At 45.6% G+C, this 17597-nt stretch overlaps 1 long non-coding RNA gene across 1 annotated transcript; it reads left to right on the forward strand.

Annotated features, from left to right (window-relative positions):
• Nucleotides 1–53: 53 nt before the first annotated feature.
• LOC119930132 lies at nucleotides 54–11901 on the forward strand. Its single transcript, XR_005451629.1, has 3 exons — nucleotides 54–138; nucleotides 11479–11560; nucleotides 11661–11901. It is a non-coding gene; the product is annotated as an uncharacterized LOC119930132 (long non-coding RNA).
• Nucleotides 11902–17597: the final 5696 nt, after the last annotated feature.

Here is a 17597-nt window from a genome sequence, read left to right on the forward strand (position 1 = left end):
CGCAGCCCCCGCCGGCCCCGCCGCCCCCGCCGCCGCCCCCCGCCGCCCCCGCAACAGCCGCAGGTCGCCGCCGCCGCCGCCGCCGCCGTGCCCCAGGCCCAGGGGCAGCCCCCCGGGCTCGGCATGCAACAGCCCATGGTAAGGCCCCGGGCACGTCCATCACAGCGCTCCCACGCCGGGCTCACCGTCCTCGTCCCCGTTTTCCAGAGAATAAGTTTGGCGTTTAAGCGCTTACTATGTGCCCAGCACTGTTCGAAGCGCTGGGGTAAATATAAGGCATGCACTCTTGTATACTATAATGTAAAATATAATATAATATAATATAATACGATACACCCACGCGGGGCTCACGGTCTTCGTCCCCGTTTTCCAGAGAATAAGAATAAGTTTGGTGTTTGTTAAGCACTTACTATGTGCCCAGCACTGTTCGAAGCGCTGGGGTAAATATAAGGCATGCACTCTTGTATACTCTCATATAATATAATATAATATAATGTAATATAATACAATACACCCACACGGGGCTCACGGGCCTCGTCCCCGTTTTCCAGAGAATAAGAATAAGTTCGGTGTTTGTTAAGCGCTTACTATGTGCCCAGCACTGTTCGAAGCGCTGGGGTAAATATAAGGCATGCACTCTTGTATACTCTCTTATAATAGAAAATAATATAATATAATATACTATGATATAATATAATATAATATAATAATATATACACCCACACGGGGCTCACGGTCTTCATCCCTGTTTTCCAGAGAATAAGAATAAGTTTGCTGTTTGTTAAGCACTTACTATGTGCCCAGCACTGTTCGAAGCGTTGGGGTAAATATAAGGCATGCACTCTTGTACACTCTCTTCTAATATAATATAATATAATACACCCACGCAGGACTCACGGGCCTCGTCCCCGTTTTCCAGAGAATAAGAATAAGTTTGGTGTTTGTTAAGCGCTTACTATGTGCCCAGCACTGTTCGAAGCGCTGGGGTAAATATAAGGCATGCACTCTTGTATACTCTCTTATATTATAATATAATATAATATAATTATATATACACCCACACGGGGCTCACGGTCTTCGTCCCCATTTTCCAGAGATTAAGAATAAGTTTGGTGTTTCTTAAGCGCTTACTATGTGCCCAGCACTGTTCGAAGCGCTGGGGTAAATATAAGACACGCACTCTTGTATACTCATAATATAATATAATATAACATATTATAATATAATACAATACACCCATGTGGGGCTCACAGTCTTCATCCCCATTTTCCAGAGAATAAGAATAAGTTTGGTGTTTGTTAAGCGCTTACTATGTGCCCAGCACTGTTCGAAGCGCTGGGGTAAATATAAGACATGCACTCTTGTATACTCTCTTATAATATAATATAATATAATATAATATAATATAATACAATATAATACGATACACCCACACGGGGCTCACAGTCTTCATCCCCGTTTTCCAGAGAATAAGAATAATTTTGGTGTTTGTTAAGCGCTTACTATGTGCCCAGCACTGTTCGAAGCGCTGGGGCAAATATAAGGCATGCACTCTTGTATACTCTCTTATAATATACTATAATATAATATAATATAATACAATATAATACAAAACACTCACGCAGGGCTCACGGTCTTCGTCCCCGTTTTCCAGAGAATAAGAATAAGTTTGGTGTTTGTTAAGCGCTTACTATGTGCCCAGCACTGTTCTAAGCTTTAGGGTAAATATAAGGGATGCCCTCTTGTATACACTCTTATAATATAATATAATATAATATAATATAATATAATATAAGACAATACACCCACGCGGGGCTCACGGTCTTCATCCCCGTTTTCCAGAGAATAAGAATAATTTTGGTGTCTGTTAAGCGCTTACTATGTGTCCAGCACTGTTCTGAGTGCTGGGGTAAATATAAGGCATGCACTCTTGTATACTCTCATATAATATAATATAATATAATATAATATAATATAATATAATTATATATACACCCACGCAGGGCTCATGGTCTTCGTCCCCATTTTCCAGAGAATAAGAATAATTTTGGTGTTTGTTAAGCGCTTACTACGTGCCCAGCACTGTTCTGAGCGCTGGGGTAAATATAAGGCATGCACTCTTGTATACTCTCATATAATATAATATAATATAATATATAATAATTTTCCAGAGAATAAGAATAATTTTGGTATTTGTTAAGCGCTTACTATGTGCCCAGACTGTTCCAAGCGCTAGGGTAAATATAAGACATGCACTCTTATATACTGTCTTATATAATAATAAGTTTCCAGAGAATAATAATAATTTTGGTATTTGTTAAGCACTTACTATGTGCCCAGCACTGTTCTAAGCGCTGGGATAAATATAAGACAGACACTCTTATATAATATACTCTCTTATGCATTCCTCTATAATGTACTCTCTTATGATTGTAAGATACACTCATATAATAATAATAATAATGATGGCATTTGTTAAGTGCTTACTATTCCCTCATTCATTCAATCGTACTATGTGCAGATAATGATAATTTGGGTATTTGCTAAGCGCTTACTATGTTCCAAGCACTGTTCTAAGCGCTGGGGTAAATATAAGACCGACACTCTTATATAATATATTCTCTTATAATATACTCTCTTATACATTCTTATATAATATACTCTCTTATGAGTGTAAGATACACTCTTATATAATAATAATAATAATGATGGCATTAGTTAAGTGCTTACTATGTGCAGATAATAGTAATTTGGGTATTTGTTAAGCGCTTACTATGTTCCAAGCACTATTTTAAGCACTGGGGTAAATATAAGACCGACACTTTTATATAATATGCTTTCTTAGAATTTACTCTCCGACTAGTGCTTACTATGTGGGGACTGTCTCTATATGTTGCCAATTTGTACTTCCCAAGTGCTTAGTACAGTGCTCTGCACATAGTAAACGCTCAATAAATACGATTGATGATTGATGATGATTTGCAGATAATAATAAGGTGTGTATTTGTTAAGCGCTTACTCTGTGCCCAGCACTGTTCTAAGCACTGGGGGGATGCAAGGTGATCAGGTTGTCCCACGGGGGGGCTCACGGTCTTCATCCCCATTTTCCAGATAATAATTTGGGTATTTGTTAAGCGCTTACTATGTGCCGAGCACTGTTCTAAGCGCTGCGGGGGGATACAAGGTGATCAGGTTGTCCCACGGGGGGTTCACAGTCTTCATTCCCATTTTACAGATAATAATTTGGGTATTTGTTAAGCGCTTACTATGTGCCCAGCACTGTTCTAAGCGCTGGGGGGATACAAGGTCATCAGGTTGTCCCATGCGGGGCTCACGGTCTTCATCCCCATTTTCCAGATAATAATTTTGGTATTTGTTAAACGCTTACGATGTGCCAAGCACTGTTCTAAGCGCTGGGGGGGAGACAAGGTGATCAGGTTGTCCCACGCGGGGCTCACGGTCTTCATCCCCATTTTCCAGATAATAAGAATATTGGTATTTTCCCATTTTCCCATTTTCCAGATAATAATTTTGGTATTTGTTAAACGCTTACTATGTGCCCAGCACTGTTCTGATCGCTGGGGAAGATACAAGGTGATCAGGTTGTCCCACGCGGGGCTCACGGGTCTTCATCCCCATTTTCCAGATAATAAGAATATTGGTATTTGTTAAGCGCTTACTATGTGCCCAGCACTGTTCTAAGCGCTGGGGGGGATACGAGGTGATCAGGTTGTCCCAGTGGGGCTCACGGTCTTCATCCCCATTTTCCAGATAATAATTTGGATATTTGTTAAGCGCTTACTATGTGCCCAGCACTGTTCTAAGCGCTGGGGGGGATACAAGGTCATTAGGTTGTCCCCCGTGAGGCTCCCAGTCTTCATCCCCACTTTACAGATGAGAGAGCTGAGGCCCAGAGAAGTGAAGTGACTTGCCCAAAGTCACCCAGCTGACAGGTGGCGGTGGCGGGATTAGAACCCGCGACCTCTGACTCCCAAGCCCGCGCTCTTTCTACTGAGCTATGCTGCTTCTCTGCGCGCAGAGCACTGGACTAAGCGCTCGGCGGGGTGGGGGATGGGGGAACCACCGCGGCACGGTCTAGCAGGTAGAGCCCGCGCCCGGGAGTCGAAACGTCCTGGGTTCGAATCCTGGCTCTGCCACTTGTCTGCCGGGTGACCTTGGGCCAGTCACTTCACTTCCCTGGGCCTCAGTTCCCTCACCTGTAAAATGGGGATGGAGTCCGTGAGCCCCACGGGGGACAACCTGATCACCTCGTTTCCCCCCCAGCGCTTAGAACAGTGCTGGGCACATAGTAAGCGCTTAACAAATGCCATCATCATTACTATGATTATTGTTATTATTATTATTACCCATTGCCTAAAACAGTTCTGGGCACATAGTAAGTGCTTAACAAATAACATTATTATTATTTATTATTATCCTGGTGCTTAGAACAGTCCTGAGCACATACTAAGCACTTAACAAATACCATCGTCATTATTATTATCACTCCAGCGCTTAGAACAGCGCTGGGCACAAACCAAGCGCTTAACAAATACCATTATTATTATCATTATTTACCCCAGCACTTAGAACAGCGCTGGGCACATAGTAAGCGCTTAACAAATACCATCATTATCATTATTATTACTATTATTTTTACCCCAGCACTTAGAAGAGTGCTGGGCACATAATAAGCGCTTAACAAATGCCATCATCATTACTATGATTATTGTTATTATTATTATTACCCATTGCCTAAAACTGTTCTGGGCACATAGTAAGTGCTTAACAAATAACATTATTATTATTTATTATTATCCTGGTGCTTAGAACAGTCCTGAGCACATACTAAGCACTTAACAAATACCATCATCATTATTATTATCACCCCAGCGCTTAGAACAGCGCTGGGCACAAACCAAGCGCTTAACAAATACCATTATTATTATCATTATTTACCCCAGCACTTAGAACAGCGCTGGGCACATAGTAAGCGCTTAACAAATACCATCATTATCATTATTATTACTATTATTTTTACCCCAGCACTTAGAAGAGTGCTGGGCACATAGTAAGCGCTTAACAAATGCCATCATCATTACTATGATTATTGTTATTATTATTATTATTACCCATTGCCTAAAACAGTTCTGGGCATATAGTAAGTGCTTAACAAATAACATTATTATTATTTATTATTATCCTGGTGCTTAGAACAGTGCTGGGCACATACTAAGCGCTTTACAGATACCATCATCATTGTTATTATCACCCCAGCGCTTAGAACAGCGCTGGGCACAAACGAAGCGCTTAACAAATACCATTATTATTATTATCATTATTTACCCCAGTGCTTAGAACAGTGCTGGACACATAATAAGCGCTTAACAAATACCATTATTATTATTTATTATTACCCTGGTGCTTAGAACAGTGCTGGGCACATACTAAGCGCTTAACAAATACCATTATCATTATTATTATCACCCCAGCGCTTAGAAGAGTGCTGGGCACAAACCAAGCACTTAACAAATAACATTATTATTATTATTATCATTATTTTCCCCAGCACTTAGAAGAGCACTGGGCACATAGTAAGTGCTTTACAAATACCATCATTATTTTTACTATTATTTTCACCCCAATGCTTAGAACAGTGCTGGGCACATAGTAAGCGCTTAACAAATACCGTCATTATTATTATTGTTATTATTATTATTATTATTATTATTATTTTTACCCCAACGCCTCGGACAGCGCTGGGCACATAGTAAGCGCTTAACAAATACCGTCATTATTATTATTATTATTATTATTATTATTATTATTAGTTTTCCCCCAATGCCTTGGACAGCGCTGGGCACATAGTAAGCGCATAACAAACACCATCATTATTATTATTATTGTTTTTACCCCAACACCTCGGACAGCGCTGGGCACATAGTAAGTGCTTAACAAATACCGTCATTATTATTATTATTATTAGTTTTCCCTAATATGGTAAGCGCTTTACAAATACCATCATTATTTTTACCATTATTTTTACCCCAACGCTTAGAACAGCGCTGGGCACATAGCGCTTAACAAATACCGTCATCATTATTATTATTATTATTATTATTAGTTTTCCCCCAACGCCTCGGACAGCGCTGGGCACATAGTAAGCGCTTAACAAATACCGTCATTATTATTATTATTTTTACCCCAGCACCTCGGACAGCGCTGGGCACATAGTAAGCGCTTAACAAATACCGTCATTATTATTATTATTATTAGTTTTACCCCAATGCCTCAGACAGCGCTGGACACATAGTAAGCGCTTTACAAATACCATCATTATTTTTACTATTATCTGTACCCCAACACTTAGAACAGCGCTGGGCACATAGTAAGCGCTTAACAAATACCGTCATTATTATTATTATTATTATTAATTTTACCCCAACGCCTCGGACAGTGCTGGGCACATAGTAGGCGCTTAACAAATACCATTATTATTATTATTATCATTATTTACCCCAGCACTTAGAACAGCGCTGGGCACATAGTAAGCGCTTTATAAATACCATCATTATTTTTACCATTATTTTTACCCCAACGCTTAGAACAGCGCTGGGCACATAGTAAGCGCTTAACAAATACCGTCATTATTATTATTATTATTATTAGTTTTCCCCCAATGCCTCGGACAGCGCTGGGCACATAGTAGGCGCTTAACAAATACCATTATTATTATTATTATCATTATTTACCCCAGCACTTAGAACAGCGCTGGGCACATAGTAAGCGCTTTATAAATACCATCATTATTTTTACCATTATTTTTACCCCAACGCTTAGAACAGCGCTGGGCACATAGTAAGCGCTTAACAAATACCGTCATTATTATTATTATTATTATTAGTTTTCCTCCAATGCCTCGGACAGCGCTGGGCACACAGTAAGCACTTAACAAATACCGTCATTATTATTATTATTATTATTATTAGTTTTACCCCAAAGCCTCGGACAGTGCTGGGCACATAGTAAGCGCTTAACAAACACCGTCATTATTATTATTTTTTTTGCCCCAACGCCTCGGACAGTGCTGGGCACATAGTAAGCGCTTAGCAAATACCGTCATTATTATTATTATTATTATTAGTTTTACCCCAACGCCTCGGACAGCGCTGGGCACATAGTAAGCGCTTAACAAATACCGTCATTATTATCATTATTATTATTATTAGTTTTACCACAATGCCTCGGACAGCGCTGGGCACAAACCAAGTGCTTAACAAATACCATTATTATTATTATCATTATTTACCCCAGCGCTTAGAACAGTGCTGGACACATAGTAAGCGCTTAACAAATACCATCATTGTCATTATTATTACTGTTATTTTTACCCCAGCACTTAGAACAGCGCCGGGCACATATTAGGCTTTTAACAGTAACCATCATCATTACTATGATTATTGTTATTATTATTATTACCCAGCGCTTAAAACAGTGCTAGGCACATAGTAAGCGGTTAACAAATACCATTATTATTATTTATTATTACCCTGGTGCTTAGAACAGTGCTGGGCACATACTAAGCGCTTAACAAATACCATCATCATTATTATTATCACCCCAGCGCTTAGAACAGCGCTGGGCACAAACCAAGCGTTTAACAAATACCATTATTATTATCATTATTTACCCCAGCACTTAGAACAGCCCTGGGCACATAGTAAGCGCTTTACAAATACCATCATTATTTTTACTATTATTTTCACCCCAACGCTTAGAACAGCACTGGGCACATAGTAAGAGCTTAACAAATACCATCATTATTATTATTATTATTATTATTAGTTTTACCCCAACGCCTCAGACAGCGCTGGGCACGTAGTAGGCGCTTAACAAATACCGTCATTATTATTATTATTATTATTATTAGTTTTACCCCAATGCCTCGGACAGCGCTGGGCACATAGTAAGCGCTTAACAAACACCATCATTATTATTATTAGTTTTACCCCAACGCCTCGGACAGCGCTGGGCACATAGTAAGCGCTTAACAAATACCGTCATTATTATTATTATTATTAGTTTTCCCCCAATGCCTCGGACAGCGCTGGGCACGTAGTAAGCGCTTTACAAATACCATCATTATTTTTACTATTATCTTTACCCCAACACTTAGAACAGCGCTGGGCACATAGTAAGCGCTTAACAAATACCATCATCATTATTATTATTAGTTTTACCCCAACCCCTCAGACAGCGCTGGGCACATAGTAAGCACTTAACAAATACCGTCATTATTATTATTATTATTAAATTAGTTTTACCCCAACGCCTTGGACAGCGCTGGGCACATAGTAAGCGCTTAACAAACACCATCATTATTATTATTATTTTTACCCCAACGCCTTGGACAGCACTGGGCACATAGTAAGCGCTTAACAAATACCGTCATTATTAATATTATTATTATTATTAGTTTTACCCCAACGCCTCGGACAGCGCTGGGCACATAGTAAGTGCTTAACAAATACCGTCATTATTATTATTATTAGTTTTACCCCAATGCCTCGGACAGCGCTGGGCACATAGTAAGCGCTTAACAAACACCATCAGTATTATTATTATTTTTACCCCAACGCCTCGGACAGCGCTGGGCACATAGAGCTTAACAAATACCGTCATTATTAATAGTATTATTATTATTATTATTATTTTTACCCCAACGCCTCGGACAGCGATGGGCACATAGTAGGTGCTTAACAAATACCATCATTCTTCTTATTATTATTATTATTACCCCAATGCTTAGTACAGCGCTGGGCACATAGTAAGCGCTTAACCAATACCGTCATTATTATTATTATTAGTTTTACCCCAACGCCTCGGACAGCACTGGGCACATAGTAAGCGCTTTACAAATACCATCATTATTTTTACTATTATTTTTACCCCAACGCTTAGAACAGCGCTGGGCACGTAGTAAGCGCTTAACAAATACCGTCATCATTATTATTATTATTATTATTAGATTTACCCCAACGCCTCGGACAGCGCTGGGCACATAGTAAGCGCTTAACAAATACCGTCATTATTATTATTTTATTATTATTAGTTTTCCCCCAATGCCTCGGACAGCGCTGGGCACATAGTAAGCACTTAACAAACACCATCATTAATATTATTATTTTTACCCCAATGCCTTGGACAGCACTGGGCACATAGTAAGCGCTTAACAAATACCGTCATTATTAATATTATTATTATTATTCGTTTTACCCCAACGCCTCGGACAGCGCTGGGCACATAGTAAGCGCTTAACAAATACCGTCATTATTATTATTATTATTATTATTATTATTATTATTAGTTTTACCCCATTGCCTCGGACAGCGCTGGGCACATAGTAAGCGCTTAACAAACACCATCAGTATTATTATTATTTTTACCCCAACGCTTCGGACAGCGCTGGGCACATAGCGCTTAACAAATACCGTCATTATTAATATTATTATTATTATTATCAGTTTTACCCCAACGCCTCGGACAGTGCTGGGCACATAGCGCTTAACAAATACTGTCATAATTAATATTATTATTATTATTATTATTATTATCATTAGTTTTACCCCAACGCCTCGGACAGAGCTGGGCACATAGTAGGCGCTTAACAAATACCGTCATTATTATTATTATTATTAGTTTTACCCCAACGCCTCGGACAGCGCTGGGCACATAGTAAGCGCTTAACAAACACCATCTTTAGTATCATTATTACCGTGTGCAGAGCACTGTGCTAAGCGCTCGGAAAGCACACCCCGCAGCAGTAGAGCCAATCCGTTCATTCCTTATCATTCATTCCTTCATTCGGCCGTATTTATTGAGCGCTTACTGTGTGCAGAGCACTGGACTAAGCGCTTGGGAAGTACAAGTTGGCAACATTCATTCAATCGTATTTATTGAGCGCTTACTGTGTGCAGAGCGCTGGACTAAGCGCTTGGGAAGGACAGGTTGGCAACATTCATTCAGTCATTCAATCGTATTTATTGAGCGCTTACTGTGTGCAGAGCACTGGACTAAGCGCTTGGGAAGGACAGGTTGGCAACATTCATTCAGTCATTCAGTCGTATTTACTGAGCGCTTACTGTGTGCAGAGCACTGGACTAAGCGCTTTGGGAAGGACAGGTTGGCAACATTCATTCAGTCATTCAATCGTATTTATTGAGCGCTTACTGTGTGCAGAGCGCTGGACTAAGCGCTTTGGGAAGGACAGGTTGGCAACATTCATTCAGTCATTCAATCGTATTTATTGAGCGCTTACTGTGTGCAGAGCGCTGGACTAAGCGCTTGGGAAGTAAAAGTTGGCAACATATAGAGACCGTCCTTTGTAACCTCCCCAGCATTCATTCATTCATTCAATCGTACTTATTGAGCGCTTCCTGTGTGCAGGGCACTGTACTAAGCGCTTGAGAAGTACCAGTTGGCAACATATAGACCCAGCGACGGGCCCACGGTCTAACCCTCACCGTGCGCGGAGCTAAGGATGGGGAGACCGGAAATGGCGGAGACGGGATCAATCAATCAATCGATCAATCGTATTTATTGAGCGCTCACTGTGTGCAGGGCACTGTACTAAGCGCTTGAGAAGTACCAGTTGGCAACCTATAGACCCAGCGACGGGCCCGCGGTCCGACCCTCACCGTGCGCGGAGCTGAGGGTGGGGAGACCGGAAACGGCGGAGACGGGATCCATCAATCGATCAGTCGTATTTATTGAGCGCTCACTGTGTGCAGGGCACTGTACTAAGCGCCTGAGAAGTTCCAGTTGGCAACCTATAGACCCAGCGACGGGCCCGCGGTCTGACCCTCACCGTGCGCGGAGCTGAGGGTGGGGAGACCGGAAATGGCGGAGACGGGATCAATCGATCAGTCGTATTTATTGAGCGCTCACTGTGTGCAGGGCACTGTACTAAGCGCCTGAGAAGTTCCAGTTGGCAACCTATAGACCCAGCGACGGGCCCGCGGTCCAACCCTCACCGTGCGCGGAGCTGAGGGTGGGGAGACCGGAAACGGCGGAGACGGGATCCATCAATCGATCAGTCGTATTTACTGAGCGCTCACTGTGTGCAGGGCACTGTACTAAGCGCCTGAGAAGTACCAGTTGGCAACCTATAGACCCAGCGATGGGCCCACGGTCTGACCCTCACCGTGTGCGGAGCTGAGGGTGGGGAGACCGGAAATGGCGGAGACGGGATCCATCAATCAATTGATCAATCGTATTTATTGAGCGCTCACTGTGTGCAGGGTGCTGTACTGAGCGCTTACTGTGTGCAGGGCACTGTACTGAGCGCTTGGGAAGTCCAAGGCGGCAGCATCTAGAGGCGGTCCCTACCCAACGGCGGGCTCCCGGTCTAGGAGGGGGGTGGGGGGCTTGGGGAGGGGGCGTCTCCCCAGTAGCCCACCCTCCCCGCCGTCCTCTCAGTTCCAGCGCCAAGGCCTCCAGCAGACGCAGCAGCAGCAGCAGACGGCCGCCCTGGTCCGCCAGCTCCAGCAGCAGCTGTCCAGTAAGCTCCCGCCCCCCCCCGGGGGATGGGGTTGGAGGGACGGGGGGGGGGGGGCGGGGAGGGGCGCTCAGTACAGCCCCCCGTCCTCTCCCGTCCACAGACAGCCAGCCCCAGCCCAACAACATGTTCGGACGCTACTGAGCCGTCGGCGGACGCCCACCCCGGAGCGCCCGCGGCGGAGGAGGAACCGCGGCCTCTTCCTCCTCCTCCTCCTCCTCCCTCAGACGCCGTTTTTAATGAGTTTTTACTATTTTTGTTAACGCGCGGCGGCCCGGCCGCGGGCTTTTCTACGTTATTTATACAACGCCCGCCCGGGCCCGCGGATAATACACACCTGCCTCTTTGCACAGGCCTCGTGAGCAAATCCCGGAGGGCCGCGGGGAGGGGGCGGCGGGCCGGGGGGCCTCGGGCGAGCCCCTTCGCCCCTCCGGGCCTCGGTGGCCTCCTCCGGGAAACGGGGGCGAAGGCCGGGGGCCTTAGGACGGGGCCGGGCACGTAGTAGGCGCCCCGCAAGCGCCGGCGATAATACCGGAAAGAGCCCGGGCTGCGGAGTCCGAGGACGCGGGTTCTAATCCCGCGCGGGGCCGGTCACTTCAGCATCAGTCGTATTTATTGAGGCGCTTACTATGTGCAGAGCACTGTACTAAGCGCTTGGCAACATAGAGAGACGGTCCCTCCCCAGCAGTGGGCTCGCTTCACCCCTCTGGGCCTCAGTGGCCTCAGCTGGAAAATGGGGACGCAGGCCGGGAGCCCCTCGTGGGACAACCTGATCGCCTTGTATGTTCTAATAATAATAATGATGGTATTTATTAAGCGCTTACTATGCGCAAAGCACCGTTCTAAGCGCCGATATCCCCCCCCCCAGCGCTTAGAACAGGGCTTGGCACAGCGTTAAGCGCTTAATATGTTGCCAACTTGTCCTTCCCAAGCGCTTAGTACAGTGCTCTGCACACAGTGAGCGCTCAATGCGAGCCCACTGTTGGGTTGGGACCGTCTCTCTATGTTGCCAACTTGTCCTTCCCAAGCGCTTAGTACAGTGCTCTGCACATGGTAAGCGCTCAATAAATACGATTGATTGATAAATACGATTGAATGAATGAACAAATACCATTAGTATTATTATTATTACCGTTATCAATTAACAAATACCATTATTATCATTATTTTTATTGCTGATGTGGTCATAATAATGGTATTTGTGCCCAAGGTCGTCCAGCGGACAAGTGGCGGAGCCGGGATTCATTCATTCAGTCGTATTTATTGAGCGCTTGCTGTGTGCAGAGCACTGTACTAAGCGCTTGGGAAGGACAAGTTAGAACCCACGTCCTCTGACTCCCGAGCCTGGGCTTTTTCCATTATCATCATCATCATCATTATTATTATTATTATTATTATTATTATTATTATTATTATTATTATTATTATAGGATGTGGGTTCTAATCCCGGCTCTGCCACTTGTCCCCTGGGTGACCTGGGGCAAGTCACTTCTTTGGGCCTCAGTTCCCTCATCTGTAAAATGGGGATGAAGACTGGGAGCCCCCAATGGGACAACCCGATCACCTTGTATCTCCCCCAGCGCTTAGGACAGTGCTTGGCACATAGTAAGCGCTTACCAAATGCCATTATTATTATTACTGTGGTTAATTAATATTATTCATAATAATAATGGAAAATGCCCAGGGTTGGGAGTCAGAGGTCATGGGTTCTAATCCCGGCTCCGCCACTTGTCAGCTGTGTGACTTCCGGCAAGTCACTTCACTTCTCCGGGCCTCAGTTCCCTCATCTGGAAAATGGGGATGAAGACTGGGAGCCCCCCGTGGGACAACCCGATCACCTTGTATCTCCCCCAGCGCTTAGGACAGTGCTTGGCACTTAGTAAGCGCTTACCAAATGCCATTATTATTGTGGTTAATATTAGTATTATTCATAATAATAATGGAAAATGCCCAGGCTTGGGAGTCAGAGGTCATGGGTTCTAATCCCGGCTCCGCCACTTGTCAGCTGTGGGACTTTGGGCAAGTCACTTCACTTCTCCGGGCCTCAGTTCCCTCATCTGGAAAATGGGGATGAAGACTGGGAGCCCCCCGTGGGACAACCCGATCACCTTGTATCTCCCCCAGCGCTTAGGACAGTGCTTGGCACGTAGTAAGCGCTTACCAAATGCCATTATCATTATTGTGGTTAATTAATATTATCCATAATAATAATGGAAAGTGCCCAGGCTTGGGAGCCAGAGGTCATGGGTTCTAATCCCGGCTCCGCCACTTGTCAGCTGTGTGGCTTGGGGCAAGTCATTTCACTCCTTTGGGCCTCAGTGACCTCATCTGGAAAATGGGGATGAAGACCGTGAGCCCCCCGCGGGACAACCTGAGCACCTCGGATCCCCCCCCAGCGCTTAGAACAGTGCTCGGCACATTCATTCATTCAGTCGAATTTATTGAGCGCTTACTGTGTGCAGAGCATTCATTCATTCAATCGTCTTTATTGAGCGCTTACTGTGTGCAGAGCACTGTACTAAGCGCTTGGGAAGGACAAGTTGGCAACATAGAGAGACGGTCCCTACACAACAATCAATCAATCATATTTATTGAGCCCTTACTGTGTGCAGAGCACTGTACTAAGCGCTTGGGAAGGACAAGTTGGCAACATAGAGAGACGGTCCCTACACAACAATCAATCAATCATTTATTGAGCGCTTACTGTGTGCAGAGCACTGTACTAAGCGCTTGGGAAGTACAAGTCGGCAACATAGAGAGACGGTCCCTACCCAACAGTGGGCTCACAGTCTAGAAGGGGGAGAGCACTGTACTAAGCGCTTGTAAGCACATAGTAAGCGCTTAACAAATACCACCATTATTAGTAGTAATGGAAAGAGCCCGGGCCTGAGAGAGGTTGTGGGTTCAAATCCCGGCTCCGCCACTCGTGAGTTTGGGCAAGTCGCTTCGCCTCTCCGTGCCTCGGCGACCTCATCCGGAAAATGGGGATGAAGACGGTGAGCCCCGCGTGGGACAGCCCGATGACCTCGTACCCTCCCCGGCGCTTAGGACAGTGCTCGGCACGTAGTAAGCGCCCAACCGGCGCCGCCGCTATCGTCATTGCGACCGGTCCCCGTTGGCGGGCGGGAGGGAGGGTCGCCCTCGGGTATCGGGGCGAGGGGGGCGGGGGTCAAAGGTCACGGGACTGGACATTGGGCGGACCCTCCCCGGTTTGGGGGGGGGGCGCGACGGGGAGGGGTCTCGGACCGGCGTCCAGACAGTAGCCGGAGTCGTGACTTACTGAGCGCTCCCTCGGGGTGAGCGCCGGACGGGACGGAGCCCAGAGGCAGAGAAGCCCCCAGACTCCAACTGGGGTCCAGACCCCTCCTCACGTATGTACACGCACACGGGTTTGACACGCGTGTGGGCGCCTCTTCCAACCTCTCCCTGGGGCGGGGCGGCCTAGCGGGTAGAGCCTGGGAGTCGGAGGTCCTGAGTTCTAATCCCGGCTGTGGGACCTTGGGCGAGTCACTTGGCCTCTCCGGGCCTCAGTTCCCTCATTTGGAAATAATAACAATAATGATGATGACATTTGTTAAGCGCTTAATATGTGCTGAGCACTGTTCTAAGCGCCGTGGGGGATACAAGGTGATCAGGTTGTCCCACGGGGGGCTCACAGTCTTCATCCCCATTTTGCAGATGAGGGAACTGAGGCCCAGAGAATAATAATAATAATAATAATAATAATAATAATGGCATTTGTTAAGCGCTTACTATGTGCTGAGCACTGTTCTAAGCGCTGGGGGGGATACAAGGTGATCAGGTTGTCCCACCGGGGGCTCACAGTTGTCATCCCCATTTTCCAGATGAGGGAACTGAGGCCCAGAGAATAATAGTAATAATAATAATGATGGCATTTGTTAAGCGCTTACTATGTGCCGAGCACTGTTCTAAGCGCTGAGGGGGGGATACAAGGTGATCAGGCTGTCCCACAGGGGGCTCATGGTCATCATCCCCCTTTTCCAGATGAGGGAACTGAGGCCCAGAGAATAATAATAATAATGATGGCATTTGTTAAGCGCTTACTATGTGCTGGGCACTGTTCTAAGCGCTGAGGGGGGGATGCAAGGTGATCAGGTTGTCCCACGGGGGGCTCACAGTCGTCATCCCCATTTTACAGATGAGGGAACTGAGGCCCAGAGAATAATAATAATAATGATGGCATTTGTTAAGCGCTTACTATGTGCAAAGCGCTGAGGAGGTTACAAGGTGATCAGGTTGTCCCACGGGGGGCGCTCACAGTCGTCATCCCCATTTTCCAGATGAGGGAACTGAGGCCCAGAGAATAATAGTAATAATAATAATGATGGTATTTGTTAAGCGCTTACTATGTGCCGAGCACTGTTCTAAGCGCTGAGGGGGGATACAAGGTGATCAGGTTGTCCCACGGGGGGCTCACAGTCGTCACCCCCATTTTACAGATGAGGGAACTGAGGCCCAGAGAACAATAATAATAATAATGATGGCATTTGTTAAGCGCTTACTATGTGCTGAGCACTGTTCTAAGCGCTGAGGGGGGATACAAGGTGATCAGGTTGTCCCATGGGTGGGCTCACAGTCGTCATCCCCATTTTCCGGATGAGGGAACTAAGGCCCAGAGAATAATAATAATAATAACGATGGCATTTGTTAAGCGCTTACTATGTGCGGGGCACTGTTCTAAGCGCTGAGGGGGGATGCAAGGTGATCAGGTTGTCCCACGGGGGGCTCACAGTCGTCATCCCCATTTTACAGATGAGGGAACTGAGGCCCAGAGAATAATAATAATAATGATGGCATTTGTTAAGCGCTTACTATGTGCAAAGCGCTGAGGAGGTTACAAGGTGATCAGGTTGTCCCACGGGGGGTGCTCACAGTCGTCATCCCCATTTTCCAGATGAGGGAACTGAGGCCCAGAGAATAATAGTAATAATAATAATGATGGTATTTGTTAAGTGCTTACTATGTGCCGAGCACTGTTCTAAGCGCTGAGGGGGGATACAAGGTGATCAGGTTGTCCCACAGGGGGCTCATGGTCATCATCCCCCTTTTCCAGATGAGGGAACTGAGGCCCAGAGAATAATAATAATAATGATGGCATTTGTTAAGCGCTTACTATGTGCTGAGCACTGTTCTAAGCGCTGAGGGGGGATACAAGGTGATCAGGTTGTCCCATGGGGGGCCTCATGGTCGTCATCCCCATTTTCCAGATGAGGGAACTGAGGCCCAGAGAATAATAATAATAATAATGATGATGGCATTGATTAAGCGCTTACTATGTGCAAAGCACTGTTTTAAGCGCTGGGGAGGTTACAGGGTGATCAGGTTGTCCCACGGGGGGCTCACAGTCGTCATCCCCATTTTCCAGATGAGGGAACTGAGGCCCAGAGAATAATAATAATAATAATGATGGCATTTGTTAAGCGCTTACTATGTGCAAAGCACTGTTTTAAGCGCTGGGGAGGTTCCAAGGTGATCAGGTTGTCCCACGGGGGGCTCACAGTCTTCATCCCCATTTTCCAGATGAACTGAGGCCCAGAGAAGTTAAGTGACTTGTCCAAGGTCACACAGCAGACATGTGGCTGTAAAACGGGGCTGAAGACCGGGAGCCCCAAGGGGGACAAACTGATCGCCCTGTATCCTCCCCATTCATTTATTCATTCAGTCGTATTTACTGAACGCTTACTGTGTGCAGAGCACTGTACTGAGCGCTTGGGAAGGCCAAGTCGGCAACGTATAGAGACGGTCCCTACCCGACAACGGGCTCACAGTCTAGAAGGGGGAGACACGCAACAAAACACGGAGACAGGTGTCCTCGGCACTTGGACTCACGGGCTCAATCCCCATTTTCCGGATGAGGTCACTGAGGCCCAGAGCAGTGAAATCAATCAATCGTATTTATTGAGCGCTTACTATGTGCAGAGCACTGAACTAAGCGCTTAGCACCGCACTGAAATGACTTGCCCAGGGTCACCCAGCAGGCAGGTGGCGGAGCCCGGGATTCGAACCCACGACCTCCTGT

This window comes from Tachyglossus aculeatus, chromosome 6 (assembly GCF_015852505.1).
Source record: "Tachyglossus aculeatus isolate mTacAcu1 chromosome 6, mTacAcu1.pri, whole genome shotgun sequence".
Classification (NCBI taxonomy): Eukaryota; Metazoa; Chordata; class Mammalia; order Monotremata; family Tachyglossidae; genus Tachyglossus; species Tachyglossus aculeatus.